Source organism: Loxodonta africana, chromosome 12, assembly GCF_030014295.1.
Source record: "Loxodonta africana isolate mLoxAfr1 chromosome 12, mLoxAfr1.hap2, whole genome shotgun sequence".
Lineage (NCBI taxonomy): Eukaryota > Metazoa > Chordata > Mammalia > Proboscidea > Elephantidae > Loxodonta > Loxodonta africana.
In genome coordinates, this window is record NC_087353.1 from 60,728,589 (window position 1) to 60,745,728 (window position 17,140).

Consider the following 17,140-nt stretch of genomic DNA (forward strand, 5'->3'; position numbering starts at 1 on the left):
ACACTTAATTGTGCTCCTGAGGAATCTTTACATAGATCAAGAGGCAGTTTTGGGGACAGAACAAGGGGATACTGATTGGTTTAAAGTCAGGAGAGGTGTGCGTCAGGGTTGTATTCTTTCACCATACCTATTCAATCTGTATGCTGAACAAATAATACAAGAAGCTGGACTATATGAAGAAGAACGGGGCATCAGGTTTGGAGGAAGACTCATTAACAACTTGCATTATGCAGATGACACAACCTTGCTTGCTGAAAGTGAAGAGGACTTGAAGCACTTACTGAGGAAGATCAATGACCACAGCCTTCAGTATGGATTGCACCTCAACATAAAGAAAACAAAAATCCTCACAACTGGACCAATGAGCAACATCATGATAAATGGAGAAAAGACTGAAGTTGTCAAGGATTTCATTTTACTTGGATCCACAATCAACAGCCATGGAAGCAGCAGTCAAGAAATCAAAAGATGCATTGCATTAGGTAAATCTGCTGCAAAGGACCTCTTCAAAGTGTTGGAGAGCAATGATGTCACCTTGAAGACTAAGGTGCGCCTGACCCAACCCATGGTATTTTCAATCACATCATATGCATGTGAAAGCTGGACAATGAATAAGGAGGGCCGAAGAAGAATTGACGCCTTTGAATTGTGGTGTTGGTGAAGGATATGGAATATACCATGGACTGCCAAAAGAATGAACAAATCTGTCTTGGAAGAAGTGCAGCCAGAATGGTCCTTAGAAGCAAGGATGGCGAGACTGCGTCTTACATACTTTGGACATTTTGTCAGGAGGGATTAGCCCTTGGAGAAGGACATCATGTTTGACAGAGTATAGGGTCGGCGGAAAAGAGTAAGACCCTCAAGCCTCACGCAGTGGCTGCGACAGTGAGCTCAAGCATAACAACGATTGTAAGAATGGCTCAGGACTGGGCAGTGTTTTGTTCTGTTGTGCATAGGGTTGCTATGAGTCGGAACTGACTCAATGGCACCTAACAACAACAACAATATCAGGAGGGGTCAGTCCCTGGACAAGGACATCATGCTTGGTAAAGTAGAGCATCAATGAAAGAGAGGAAGACCTTCAATGAGATGGACTGATACAGTTGTTGCAACAATGGGCTCAAGCATGGCAACGATTGTGAGAATGGCACAGGACTGGGCAGTGTTTCTTTCCATTGTGCATGGCGTTGCTGCTATGAGTCGAAACCGACTCAATGGCACCTAACGACAACAACAACATGAGTCATAATAGACTCGACAGCATACAACAACAATACTAGAAGAAGCTGGCAGGCATGATGAACAAAGATAAACAATAGAAGGTTTTTTAAAGTAAAACATATATAAGAATGATTTTAGAGGAAATAACAAGTCTTTCCAAGCTTCTTTTTTTAATGCACGCCTATAGAAAAATTGAAAGAAAAGTTCAAGAGGACTCATACCTTTCACCTAGATTGTCCAATTGTTAAGATTTTGTTATATTTATGCTTTCTTTCAACTCCCCCTCTCTCCTAGGTATATTTCACTGTTTGAAATTTGCAGGCACCCGAAATGCCTCACCCGCCAAAGACTTTGGCGTGCATCTCGTAAAAGCAAGTGTATTCTCCTACATAATGACAATGTAATTATTATTATTTTAACCCAGGATACAGTGTCAAGAGCATGCATTGCATTTGGTTGTCGTATTTCTTATGTCACCTTTGATCTAGAAAAGCCCTCACCCTTGATTGCTTTTGTAAAATCTTTTATATTTTTGTAGAAAGTTTCAAAATCAGGATTTATTAAGTTCTCTTTCCATTAGTAGATTCAGCTTCATCATTTGGCAAGAGTGCTACTCAAGTGATATTGACTATGCCCCATTGGATCTTACTGGACGCAAACCATGCCAGTTCGTTCCGTTATTGGTATACTGAAGGGGATTACTTCGTTAAGGTGGTGACTGATAGATTTTCCCGGTATAAACTAATCTTGTAATTAGCTTCCAGACACGTGAGAAAGTAAACTTCTGTTCTTTAAACCATTCACTTGAGGTATTTGTGTTATGGCAGCACCAGGTATCTGAGACACATAGTATATAACCCCTGATGTATCTGTCTTGTTATTGGGTGCCATTGTGTTGATTTTGACTCACAGCAACTCCACGTGACAGGGTAGAACTGCTCCATAGGGTTTTCTTGGCTGTAATCTTTATGGAAACAGAACACCAGGTCTTTCTCTTGCTGAGTCGCTGGGTGGGATCAAACTGCCAACCTTTCATTTAGCAGCTGAGTGCTTAAACATTTGAACCACCAGGGCTCCTTTGATGGACCGGTAAAAACCGGTAGTTGATGAAAATTATACCTCTGTTATTCTAAGATACTGACCCGGGGGTGGGTTATTACTGGAGCATATTCTAGCCTATCCTGTCTGGCACAAAATTATAATCATCTGCATCTTGTTGTTGTTGGGTGCCATCAATTTGATTCCAACTCATAGTGACCCTATGCACAACAGAACAAAACACTGCCTGGTCCTGTGCCATCCTCATAATCGTTGCTATGTTTGAGTCCATTGTTGCAGCCACTGTGTCAATCTATCTCATCGAGGGTCTTTCTCTTTTTCGCTTACCCTCTACTTAACCATCTTAAGAAACCCATTGCTGTCGAGTTGATTTCTACTCATAGTGACCCTATAGGACAGAGTAGAACTGCCCCATAGAGTTTCCAAGGAGTGCCTGGTGGATTCAAACTGCTGACCTTTTGGTTAGCAGCTGTAACTCTTAACCACTATGCCATCAGGGTTTTCTAACTATTATAATTAAGTTCAGAGAGGTTGTGTAAACTCCAGGGCGAAGAAATCTATTAAGCAGTGGAGCCAGAATTTGCAGTCCTGTCGCCTGACTCCTGAGTCTGTAATCTTAACCACCACGCTAACCTAAATATACCGTGCATGTTCTGCTGGGCCACTGGCCATTTTCAGGAGTTGTGAGATTTTTGCCATATTAAATGCACCCACCAATATGGCGTGCTTGCTCCTGCAGTAGGAAACAAAAAGTTCTCAATAATGCTAACGCAGCCATCCCAGTACCCTTTGGGAATAGGTACGAGAAAGTTGAGGGAACCTATACCTGCAGACACCCCCCCCCCCATTTTCTAGAAGGATCCTGACCTGCATGCAAATATCCTCCGAATTCAGAGATGAAGAGGCCTCCAGCCAGGCACAATAAAGCCAATTTAGCTTCTTAAGCTGGGAACTGTTTTGTGAAATAATCCTGTAGAACTCTCCACTGAATGAGTTGCAAACTAATCGCATGGGGCTTTCATTGAATTTACTCGGAAACGATAAAGGACAATTGTCTCTGAACCAGGTACATCAAATGCAGGCCTGCTACTGTGTAAAAAGCACGGCATTCTACACCACCTACACACAAAGAAAATTAGCTTTGATTGAAAGGAAGCACTACTGAAAAACTCCGGGGGGCAAGAAGAAACAACAAAAATGAATGACACCCACAGGCAAATCCAATGGCTGAAGCCATTTGGCTAAATACTTTCTTAGTCTGAAAGGGGAAGAAAAGTACAATTTCTGAGCATCGTGAAAGATAATCGAACCAAATCAAAGGAAAAGTAGTAGCTCTTGAAATTCTAAACAAGGAGAACTTAAATATGCCACGTGAACATAAAAGTTTTCCGTGCTTCTTTGAGTATTGAATGATGAAAGAAATGATAACTTGCATTCAATGCTTTCATTCTCCTCTCGGTTGTCATTATTTCAGTTGTCCCTCTTCTTTTTCTTTTTTTAAGATCCTCAACCAAGACAGAACTACTTCCTTACTTTTTAAGCACTATTAGAAGAAGAATGAGTTGTAACCGTGGTTCATTAGTGGTGTATTTCATCCGGGCACATGGCATAGAGTCAGGTAGAGTTCTGTCATTTTTACCATCAAAATGCGTTTCTTTTGTGGTCATGATTTTCTATCTGGGTGCCATGGTTCTGTTGGAGGGATACAGCCAATATCCGGCTCTTTTTTTTTTTTTTTTTAAACGTAAATTTAACAATAGAATTAGAAAAACACCTTTTCAGTGTTTTTACTGTCACTGTTGCTAGGTTGTTTTAGCAATTGTTGAGTCGATTTTAACTCATAGCGACTACATGTGACAGAATGGAACAGCCCCATAGGATTTTCTAGGCCGCAATCCTTTTTATTTATTTTTATTGTACTTTAGATGAAAGTTTACAGAGTAAATTAGTTTCTCTTTAAACAATTAATACGTATATTCTCTTGTGACATTGGTTGCCACACCCATGACATGTCAACACCCTCCCCTTCCTGACCTTGGGTTGCTCATTACCAGCTTTCCTGTCCCCTCCTGCCTTCTCGTCCTTGCCCCTGGGCTGGTGTGCCCATTTAGTGTCAGTTTGTTTTATGGGCCTGTCTAATTTTTGGCTGAAAGGTGAATCTCAGGAGTGCCTTCAGTTCTGAGTTAAAAGGGCGGGGGCCATATTCTTGGCGTTTCTCCAGTCCCTGTTAGACCAGTAGTCTGTTTTTTTGTGTGTATGTATGAGTTAGAATTTTGTTCTATGTTTTTTTCCAGCTCTGTCTGGGACCCTCTATTTTGATCTCTCTCAGGGTATAAATTTCCCTTTATATATATTTATATGTGTTGGAGAACCCAGCCTAAAACACAGCTCTAGGGGAAGGCTTCTTTTTCTCTCTCACTCTGGAAGAAGGTCCTTGTTTCTTCAGCTTCTGTTTTCTGGTTCCTTGGAAATCTCCCTGTGGCCTGGCATCTATCTTACCCCATCTCTGCTTCTCTCACTTGCTTGTTTAATCTCTTATATCTCTAGAGAGATTTGACTTAAGACACACTCTATATTAACCCTGCCTCATTTACATAACAAAGACAAGCCATTCACAAATGAGATTATAACCCCAGGCATAAAGGTTGGGATTTACAACACATATTATGGGGGGTGGTCATAATTCAATCCATAACACACACTGAAAACTGTACATCCTAATTATATATAGTGCTAAAAAGAAATGAAAATTTGTAATTTTAATGTATCTACTTGGAGAAAGCCTCCTCACTGAACTTGCTTCACATGAGGCATCAGAGCTTCTTAAAATTTTTTCAACATGAAAAAATTCAAACGTATAGCAAGATTGAATTTTTTTTTTTTTTTCAGGGCAGTCAGTGGTGGTAGCCTGGCACCATTTAGTTGTGCTGGACTCAGTCTGGTGGAGACTGTGATAGTTGTGGTCCATTAGTCCTTTGGACCAGTCTTTCTCTTGTGTCTTTGGTTTTCTTCATTCTCCCTTGCTCCAGACAGAGTAAGACCAGTGGAGTACCTTAGATGGCCGCTCACAAGCTTTTAAGACCCCAGACACTACTCAACAAGTAGGACATAGAACATTTCCTTTATAAACTATGTTATGCCAACTGAGGTAGATGTTCCCTGAGATCATGGTCCCCACAGCCCTCAGCCCAGTAATTCTGTCCCTCGGAATTTGGATGTGTCTATGGAACTTCCACGATCTTACCTTATACAAGTTGTGCTGGCTTCCCCATTATTGTGTACTGTCTTACCAGTCACCAAAGTTGCCACTTATCTATTGTCTAGTTAGTGTTTTTCCATTCCTATCCCTCCCCTTCCTCGTAACCATCAAAGATTGTTTCTTTCTGTGTGTAAACATTTTCATGAGTTTTTATAATAGCGGCCTCATACAATATTTCTGATCTGTGGGCCTGTGTTGGAAATATGGTTGTATTCATTTGCTTTTGTTATCATAGAAGGTTAATACAAATTTAGTAGCTTAAAATAATACGTATTTATTATTCATAGTTCTGTAGGTGAGAAGTTCTGTGTCGGTATCAGCTGGCCTAGAATATTCCCTGGAGGCCCTGGGGGAGAATTCTCTTCTAGACTCATTCAGGTTGTTGGCAAAATCCAATAGCATGTGGTTGTAGAACTGAGGTCCCTGCTTCCTTGCTGGCTATTGGCTAGGGGTCATTCCGAGCATCTAGAGAGGACCTGCATCCCTGGCTCCTGTTCTCCTTCACCTTCCAAGCCAGTATGGCAGGTCGATTTTTCCTCATATTTTGAATCTCTCTTACTTCCCCCTTTTTCCTCTTCTCTCCTGCCTACAGCCAGAGAAAATTCTCTGCTTTTAAGGTTTCATGGAATTAGTTCACACATAAAACCAAAGCCCAAACCCATTGCCATTGCTTTGATTCCGATTCGTCGCGACCCTACAGGACAGAGTAGAACCACTCAGTAGGGTTTCCAGGGAGGAGCTGGTGGATTCCAACTGCCCACCTTTTGGTTAGCAGCCATAGCTTGCCATAGCTCTTAACTGCTGTGCCACAGAACTCTAGTTTAGATACAGTACAATTATAATCTCCCTGATTTAGAGTCCATCACCTTCATTACATCTGCACAGGCCCTTTTGCCATGTAACATAATGTTCACAGGTGCCATGGATTCGGGGACCTTTCTGTCTACCACCACAGGTGAGGTATGGTACTGAGAGGTTGTCCTTGGCCACCAGTACAGGGAGCAATGCACATTTCAACATCTCATTGACCTTTACAAGTGTAGGTGTGTAACAAGCATAGATACAGCCACCATTGTTGGTGTCGTTAGTTGCTTTTGAGTCCCCTCTGAGTCATGACGACCCACTGTATAATAGTACAAAATGTTACCCAGTCTTGTGTCACCTTCACAGTCATTGGTATGCTCAAGTCCATTGTTGAGGCCTCTGTGTATTTTGAGTGCCTTACCATCTAGAGGGCTCATCTTCTAGCACTATATCAGACAATATTCTATTGTCATCCAAAGGGCTTTCATTGGTTAATTTTAGGAAGTAGGTCACTAGGCCTTTCTTCCTAATCTATCTTAGTCTGGAAGCACCACTGTAACCTCTCCACCATGGGTGACCCTGCTGGTATTTGAAATACCAGATGCATAGCTTCCAGCATCACAGCAACACAAAAGCCAGGACAGTACAACAAATGACAGATGAGTGGTTGATGGTCAACATTGGATCCTACATGTGTCTTTGGATGAAAATGAATGTGAAATAGTGTCCTGATTATACTCTAATTTCTTTCTCTAGGACTAGGTCCTCCATTACACCATAAATACCTTAATAGTTGAAGGAACTAGGTTTTTAATACATTATATAGTTGTTGTTGGGTGCCATTGAGTCAGTTCCAACTCATAGAAACCCCATGTGACAGTGTAGAACTACCCTGTAGGGTTTTCTACACTGTAATCTTTATGGGCAAACCCTGGCGGTATAGTGGTTAATTGCTACGGCTACTAACCAAAGGGTCGGCAGTTTGAATCCACCAGGCGCTCCTTGGAAACTCTGTGGGGCAGTTCTATTCTGTCCTGTAGGGTTACTGTGAGTCAAAATTGACTCAACTGCAAAGCGATTATTTTAATCTTTATGGAAGCAGATCACCAGGTCTTTCTTCTGCGGAGCTGCTGGGTGGGCTCAAATTGCCAACTTTTTGGTTAGCAGCTAAGTGCTTAACTGTTGTACCACTGGGGCCCCTCATACTACGCAGAGCCCCTTCTATAAAGAGAGCAGGAATAGTCCGAGCCTCAGTTCCTGGTGTTGGGACAGGGAAGGCAGTCCGTACATGCTGTGGGTTGGGCTCAGTTGCTTTTTTCAGATGATGGAAGCATCACTGTATCTCCTTCAGTTTTAGCTGCTGGGGCAGAAGGCACTCAAGTCTTTATCTACCGGTCTTTGGTAACATCTACTCATTCTGCTGCTTAGCTTCTATCTTTAATTTATGCTATTTTATTTAATTTGAAATTGCCCAGGAGGCAGGGTTTTCGATTCTACATAAAGAAGGAGATGCCTTTTAAATGCACTGACCGAGCTCACTATTTCAAGTGAGATTAGCAGACCTTGCACACCTAGAAATCCTTTTGAAGGGATTTGGAAAATTAGATCAGAAAAATGCATTTGCTATGTGAAACTGGCTTTTTACATTTGTAACTTGTTCAGCAGTAAATAGAGAATTAATTAGCCAACATGCTGGGCCCCTACTATGTGCTCAGTAACTTCATAAATATCCTAGTGTTTAATCTTGGCAGGGGTGGGGTAAGAGTGTGTTATATACTGCTTCATGTACAAGATATTGATGATTCAGACTTTAGCCACCTGTCTAAGATCCCACAATAGGAAGATTTAGGAAGTCTACATTTTTCATAATGAGCCCTGGTGGTACAACTGTTAAGCGCTCAGCTGCTAACCGGTTGGTGGTTCAAACCCACTTAGCAGCTCTGTAGAAGAAAGACCTGGCGATCTGCTCCTATAAAGATTACAGCCTACATGTTTCTCATGCATTTTTCCCACTTCCTTTCTTTCCATTCCTTTTTTAACTTCTCTTTGCAATGTGCCAATATACCAAAAACCCATTGCTGCTGAGTCGATTCTGACTCACAGTGACTCTATAGGACAGAGTAGAATTGCCCCGTAGGGCTTCCAAGGAATGCCTGGTGGATTTGAACTGCTGACCTTTTGTTAGCAGCTATAGTTCTTAACCACTACACCACCAGAGTTTCCTATGTCAATATAGGAATATTGAAAGAATAATAGCTCCTACTTCATTGGTTCCTCCTAGGACAATTAGCTAGCCAGATGTTGCATCCATATTAATTATAACTGTGCAGTCATCCTCTCTGGCAAGTATTATTATTCCCATTTTACACATGAGGAAACTGAGGCTCAGTCACTAAGTGATGGAATCCACATTAAGCCCATGTCTGTCTGTCTATGAAGTTCGTAGTCCCCTGTGCAAGGCTTTGTGTGTGTGTTCACATTCACACCCACTCAGAACTCCACAGCTGGATGTGTTTAGTTTGTGGCCTTATTATCTAGCCAGCAAATTTACCCTGGAAGTTAGTGTTGTGAACCCAATTTTCCTCCTCACCCAGTAGTTGCTGACTAGCTGTACTCCTCACAGGTTTCATGAGTGTGGGGTTGTGGATGGAAAATACAGGTTATCTTCTCCCATGTACACTTCCTCCTGCTTCACCAGATCCTCGTGTGCTCCCTAAAATATGGTGCTCAGCACGAGCTGTGCGTTCACCACGGGCTGTGAGAAGAGTTTAGGTGCTAAAAGGAAGGATCAAAATAGCTTGGCATCTGCACAATACTCTCATGCTGAACACATGGCGTTATGCATTTGTCAAAACCTGTAAAGATATACAACACAAAGTAAGCCCTAATGTCCAGTATCACTGGAGCCTCTGTTAACCGTTCCCGAAGCCAACTCTTCAGACAGGGATTGGACTGGTCTGTAAAGCAGAAAATGATACCGGTGAGGAGTGAGCTTCTTGGCTCAAGTAGACACATGAGACTATGTGGGCAGCCCCTGTCCGGAGGGGAGATGAGAAGGGAGAGGGGGACAGGAGCTGGTTGGATGGACACAGGGAATACAGGGTGGAGAGGAGGAGTGTGCTGTCCCATTAGGGGGAGAGCAGCTAGGAGTACACAGCAAGGTGTTTGTAAGTTTTTGTGTGAGAGACTGCTTGATTTGTAAACTTTCACTTAAAGCACAATAAAGTAAAAAAAAAGATAAGGTATCGCTATTGGTATTTGTATTACAATTCATTCATCAATTGTAACAAATGTGAAACATGAATGCAAGATGTTGTTAATAAGAGGGAAATCGTTGAGGAAGGGAGGGAGTTCACTGTACTGTCTGCAGACTTTTTCTATAAGGCTAAAGCTGTCCTAAAAAATAAAGCGTATTAATAAAATCACAAAGTCTAAGAAATAACATGGAATCACACAGCAAGGGTATTATCGGCCTTTGATTTTTGTTAAAAGCCTTCTGATTACCTTAAGATAACATGTTCAGTTTGGGTAAGTTTGGACTCAATCTCACCACTCAGGCTGGCAATCGGATCTAGCTAGAATTGGCTAACACTGTTTTGTTTGGGTTGTATTTATTTTTATAGTTACCATCTCTTTATGATAGCACTCTTGGTTTTCAGTTTATGATATTCAAGATCACATCTGTTGTTGTCAGGTGCCGTGGAGTCGGTTCCTACCCATAGCCACGCCATGTGACAGAGTAGAACTGCCCATAGGGTTTTCATGGTTGTAATCTTTACAGAACCAGAATGTGAGGCCTTTCTCCCAAGGAGCTGTTCCATGAGTCTGAACCACCAACCTTTTGGATGGTAGCTGAATGTTTAACTGTTATTCTACTGGGGCTCCTGGTATATGTATATGTATATGTATATGTATATGTATATGTATATGTATATGTATATGTATATGTATATGTATATGTATATGTATATGTATATGTATATGTATATGTATATGTATATGATATATGTTTATGCATAAGGTCACTATGAATTAGAACCAACTGGACAGCACCTAGTAACATACATATATGTATACACACACGTATCTATATTGTTGTAGTTGTTATTTTCCTCTGAGTCATTTTTGACTCATGGTGACCCCATGTGTACAGAGTAGAACTGCTCCACAGGGTTTTCAAGGCTGTGACCTTTTGGAAGCAGATCACCAGGACTGTCTTCCAAGGTGACTCTGGGTGGGTTTGAACCTCCAACCTTTCAGCTAGTGGTTAAGTGCCTAACTGCCACCCAGGGACGCCCATGCATCTGTATGTATACATTATAATATATATTATATATGGATAAATACTCAATTGTTCTAGACAATTAGTGAATATGAGTTTCTTATTGTTTTTTTATTTGAATAAAAACATGAATTGTTTGAAAAAAGGAAGATTTTTTTTTTTATTTTACCGTGGTCATGGCATTTGATAACAATGGAATATGTAAATAAGAGTAATTGAATAGCAAATAAAAGGGTAGGGGTAGGAGCAGATGTCAGGTCTTAAATGAGGACCACAGATACAGCAATATTGGGAAGGCAGTCTAGGGATGACAGGAATTCTGCAAAAAAGTTTAAGCGTTTGCCTGTGGAAAGCAAGATAGTTCATGGGATTGCAGCCTCCACCCACCTCACTCCTTTGTTTTTAATTTGGCCTTTGGAACCACTCCTACTCATCATAAGACTTCCTCCTTCCTCCACATCATGCAGCTCGGAGTGAATATTTATTAACTACCACGGGAACATAAGACTCTTTGAGGACACTTGAGTTGATCTGTATCCTCGGAATGTGTCCTCATCATATTGAAGTGGAGAAGCAATTCATAAGCAATGACGACCTTATCAAGAACAGATAGAGGCAAATCTTTAGTGAGAGGATAAAGTACTTGGGAGAGGAGCATTTAGCAAATAAACAGATTTCAGTGCCTGGAAAATGAAGAACCAACACAGTTATATGATGTGACCCTGGGTAACAGACTAGATAAAATCATTTACTTATCCATCAGTGGCAGACAACTTTTAGTTTTAGGGTAGGATAGACGAAAGGGAGTAGTGGGGTTTATGGTTAATTGGATGAGGCAAGCTGCAGCTGAAGAGGCTACTCAGTTCTTGCTTCTAAGGAATAAACAAATAAGTCTTAGAAGTCCAACCAGAATGTTCCAGCTTCCAGTAGTTGCCACCAATTCTTGGCATTCCTGGGCTTGTAGGAATCTGTCTCCTTCCTCTATCTTCTTCTTCCACCCTCCTGGGTGTCTCTGTGTGTATTTTGGTCTGTTTGTAATTCAGAAGTGATTAGGTTTTGGATCCACCTTATACTGGTATGACCTCATTAACATAACAGAAACAAAAAACTGCTATTTCCAAACAAGATCACATCCACAGATACAGGGATTAGGATTTCAACCCATATTGTTGGGGACAACTCCATCCATAATATTCAGTGTCAATCAATAACACTGGATAAGCTAATGCAATCAACACGTAGTCCTTGGCACGCAGGAAGTGTATGTTGAATGTTATTATCTCATTGTCTTCCACAGAGAAATGTGAGTGTTATGGCTGGGGCATAACTGGAACAAGTCAGGGAAGGAGAATGGGAACCATTCATGGGGTCTCCAGTCTTATTTTCCTTATGTCCCTTTTAGGACATATCACCCAAGTTGATGGGGACACAGACTCAGAATACTTTGTTGTTGTTGTTGTTCTCTCTAAGGTAAAAAAAAAAAAAGGTAAAGCTTCCCTAAAATAAATGGTGCTAATGAACACGGTATCCACCAGAGATAATTTGGGAGGCTTTGTTTTCCTTCCATCCCTACCTGGCCCTCTGTCCTCCATCACCTCCTTTCCCCTCTCATCTTGCTCCAGCTGAGTCTGTCAGGAGGCTGTCCCACTAAAGCAGCCTGTCACGTGTTCTGTGACAATCACAGTTTATTATAGCTTTCAAAAGCTGACCTCTCATTCCACACACTCGTGTTTATAGAGAACTTGTGGCATTCTGAAAGGAAGCAGATAGCAGAGGCTCCAAACCCTTTATTTGCTTCAGCTGATAACTGCTGTGGCCAGCAATGAGCAGTGTGGTGATTACAAGGTGTAATTTACTACAAAAGACAGTTAATATTACTTACAAACCCGTCGTCATCGGTTCTGGGGAAATCAGAGCCGAAACAGCTAATGGGATAAATCTGAATCCACCTAAATAGCTCCGTCCGATAGAATTACAAGTTTATAGATTTACCATTTAGGAAACAACTCCGTTATGAAACATTCCTCCTCACAGACAGACAATATAAGTAACAAGCAAGATTATACCCTTTTATATGGATCAAGGACACAGGCAACATCAGAAAGAAAGAAGGGGGAAAAAAATCCCTTAAGAGGAATTCAAATGCTGCCCTTGTGAATTATACCTGGGGATATTAACTGGGGAATTATAGCTTTGAAAAAGCCTCTACTAGGACTAAACAAAGTCCCTCAAGTAATGCTCTGAATTAGAAAAATGTGAGAAAATATAGCCTCTTAAATGTGATTATAGATGGAGCTACAGTTGCTGCCGGAGAAAGGGCATTGAAGGTAGAGCAATGAAAGGAAAAAAAAAAAAAGTTTCAAAACTTTTGTGTCAGACCAGAAATTACGGAGTAGCAAGAGCTTAGGGATTTAAATAACCTCTTTAGTCCAATTCTGAAGCCTTTCTGCTTTAAATTGAAGAAAAGAAAGGTATTAAATATCTAATTTAGGACTTTTTTTTTAAGATCATGAAGTGGAAGAGTCTTTTTTGCTCAGTGACTAAGTGAACTGGTGTATGATTCCAACTTTGAGTTACAATTGGAAAGAAATAGCTCTAGGATTTAAGTTTCTTATGGGCTACCCTCTCTTATGGGCTTTTGATAGAGTTTCTTGCTCAGTTGGTTATTATTCAGTTGAGATTAGGGTGAGGATACAAAACCCATCTGTCAATTTGTCATACTCTGTTGCCTTGTGAGTTGCTGTGAGACTGAAAACTATGCCACCATGTGCGGGTGTTGTAAATACCACCCATAGCGGACAGGTTTCAGTGGAGCTTCCAGCCTAAGACAGACTAGTATAGAAGGCCTGACAATCTACTTCTGAAAATTAGTCACTGAACACCTTATGGATCACCACAGAACATTGTCTGAGCTGCTTGCTCTGGGTGCACCAGCAGGAGGGATCAATCACTGGAGGATGACATGATGTTTGTGAAGCAGAGGGCCAGAGAGGGCGAGGGATGCCCTCGGTGAGATGACTTGGTACAATAACCACAAGGATGGATTCCAACCTGCTGGTGATTGTGAGAACGATGCAGGACTTGACAACATTTTGTTCTGTTGTGCTTAAGGTCACCGTGAGTCAGAGTTGACTCAACAGCAGACAGCTATCTAGCTAGCTACCTGTCTACCTCTGTCTATCTGTCTATGGATGGTGAAGGTTTGGGCATTTTCATTGCTGTTACAGCCAAGGCCCTAGAAAGTGGGGAACTATTTTTTTGTTGTTGTTATTTGCCCCTCATCCTGTAGAGATCCTAAGGGAATTATATACACAAGGAGCAATACCGGGGTAGGAATATTAGAAACACTTTATTAGTAGCTTTGCAAGAACCCCATACCTGAATGCTGCTTGGTCAAAGGCCATAAGGGACTCTTTTTGTTTTTTATTCCCATCCCCAAACTGATCCTTGGGGCCAGGTACATGTAGGTGTAGACACAGAGGAGGAAGAGAGCTGGCCAGATCTACAGAATAGGATCCATCCTAACTTCTCCTCCAAGGTGTATATGCTGAGGAAAAGAAAGAAGACACAGCATTGAGTTTGTTTTTGTCCATGGTAAATTAGTTAATGGATATTGGTGATGGTTGCACAACATGATTAAAGTAATTGACATCACTAAATTGTGGGTGTGAAAAATGTTACACTGGCAAATGTTGTATTATATATGCTTTTACAATAATTAAAAAAAAAAAAAAAGACATGATTTGACCCAAGCAAATAGATCCTTACTCAGCCCACAGATTCTGTACCACAGAATTGAAGAGGGTATTAAAGAGAAGGGGTGGAGCCCAGGCTGGTGCCTTTTTAATTTTTGTTGAAAATATACACAACAACACATACACCTGTTCAACAGTTTTACAAGGGGGGTTCAATGACAAAGGTTACACACTTCACATTGTGTCACCATCATCACTATTTCTCACTACTCTCTTTGACCACTGTTAACTTAGACTCTCTGCTTCTTAAAGTTCTTACCTATGCATTTGGGTTGGTTTGATCTCATATAGATAATTCCTTAAAAGAGTACAGTTCTTTATTAACCGAGCTACACTGTTGTGTAGTTTAAAAATGACTTCATGGGATAGTTTCAGTTCAAGGTTTAAAACATTGTTTCTAGGCAATAGATTCAGGGATTCACCTGGTCTCAACTGTACCAGTAAGTCTGGTTTCCATGAGCCTTTGAAGTTCTGTTCCACATTCTCTCTCCTTTTGGTCAGAATTCATCTACTGGGTCCTTGATCAAAACATTCAGTAATGGTAAAGCCTTGTTACTGTTGTTGTGTGTCTTCAAGTTGATTCTGACTCACAGTGACCCTATAGGACAGAGCAGAACTGCCTGTCAGGTTTCCAAGGCTTTAATCTTTATGAGAGAAGATGGCCGAGTCTTTTCTCCCATGAAGCGGCTGGCGGGTTCAAACCACCGATCTTTTGGTTGGCAGCCAAGCATGTAATCATTGAACCATGAGGGCTCCTTTAATGAATGGTAAAGGTGAGTGCCTTTTAAGCAACAGTGAGCTTTCCTGCTTACAATTGGGATCCAGTCATTAGCTCAGACCATTCAGATAAACAACTCTTCTCCCTTGGGACAAGGGGTCCAGGACTGAAGCGGATAGAAACAGGGCAGACACAAGGAGAGGAATGGAACTGCTCCTTTCTCTCCACAACTTAGTCCCTAAGAAGCTTCTAAGGACAAGAGCAAAGTGTCTACTTGCCTGAATCTGGGATGCTCTCTCCAGAACAAGAAAAGAAGGCAGCCACATCTCATGATTGGTGGGGTAGTCCTCCAGCTAGAAGGGGAAGCAGATTGGGGTGTGCTGAAACTGAAACTGCTGACCCCCAAGATGCTGCGATGGTGTTGCAAAAAGGGCACCCGCAGGTTGGGACTGGCATGATGTTGGGGGCCAGGCGGGGACTCCTGGGAAAGCCTCCTCTCGTTCCAGTTCCATCTGGCTGGTCTCCAAGGCAGGCAGGTACTCACTGATGCGTGCCTAGCTCATATGTTCACCCGTGATCCACATCCGGACTCAAGATGAGCTGGAAATGCCGTTCTCCTGTTCCACTCACTGCTTCCTCCCTTCTGGGTTTCCAGAGCTATCATTTAGCACTTAGGAAATTGTAGATTTTCAGAGCACAAGAGACAACTGAAGTCCACCCCCATAACACGCAAATAAAATCACCAAAGCTTAGCGTGGTTAAGAGTCCTGCCCAGATTCCTATAACTAACGAGCAATAAAACCAGAACGCGATACTAGAAATCCCTGACTTGGTCCAAAGCTCTTCTTACTCCTTTCTCTCATCGGTGCACACACAAAAAAGAGCCTCACGTTTCTAATAATTCCACTAAGTGTTTACTGGGCATGATCATGTCTCTATCCTAGTAGCAAAAAAATAAAAAATAGAGTTGCAAAAGGAAAACCATCAGCATCACGTTGGTCTCAGCTGAATTATTATTCTGATGTCAGATGATACAAAAAGCAATCATGGAAAGGGCTGGATTGCAGCATTCCTTAGGGACAAGAATGACAGTCTCCAAAATTCCAGGGCCAAGGTGGTGGCAGAAAGTGATGGTTTAAAGAGAAGAGAGGGATCTTTTGGGAAAGCAGCTCCAAACTGCCATAGCTTCAGATTTTTCAAGGGAACCCAGGAATTGGGGTCTTGTATGAAACATCTCAATTTTTAATGAATCCATTAAAAAAAAAAACCTCAGTATGAGGGCTACAACCAGCTTTGCAAACTAGAGTCTATCTGTGCCATGAATGTGGACTATTAATAGAATGTTCTTGATTTTTCAGTTAGTCTAGTGTTTCCTCCATTCATACATACTGGAATCATCTGGAGGGCTTTTTAAAAATGCCAGTGTTTCAGCCCAGCTGCAGATGAAGCTGGTCAGCATCTCGCTGGCTAAGCTCCCAGGTGATGCTAACCTGCAGTCCAGGATAACAATCAGTGGGCTCAATCGTAGTGCTGATGACAGCTAAGTCCCTAATCTACCCCCTCTTTCCCATCCGTAAGGACATCTGGGCTGTGATTGCTGGATATCAAGATGGCCCTAATTTTAGGGTTCACATCCGGAAAATTGGCTGCGTTTCTGGTTTCTTGTCCTGCTGTTTGGACATTTCATAGCCACAAGACAGATGTTCCTTTAACGCGTCCCTTCCATAAAGTTTTGCTCCCAAACTTTGTGATCTGTCGCATCTCCGGAACGTGTTCAGTGAAGTTTGTTTGTAGCTTCTCAGCTTTGATCTCCTTCTCATCTCCCAGCCTTTGGGTCTCTCCAACAAGACTTGGTGCTTTGACCTGCTACCTTTGGTCATCTTGTGAATTTTGCAGGTTTGTCCTTGAAACACCGGTCTCTGTTGGAACCTGTGAGCCCTGTTAGGCTTCTGTTCCGGCCCTCATCTGCTCTTCCTCCTCTCCCTGCTGTTTGCACCCTTCCATCACCTTCGCGTGCCAGGATTGTGGAGTCAACGTGGTAA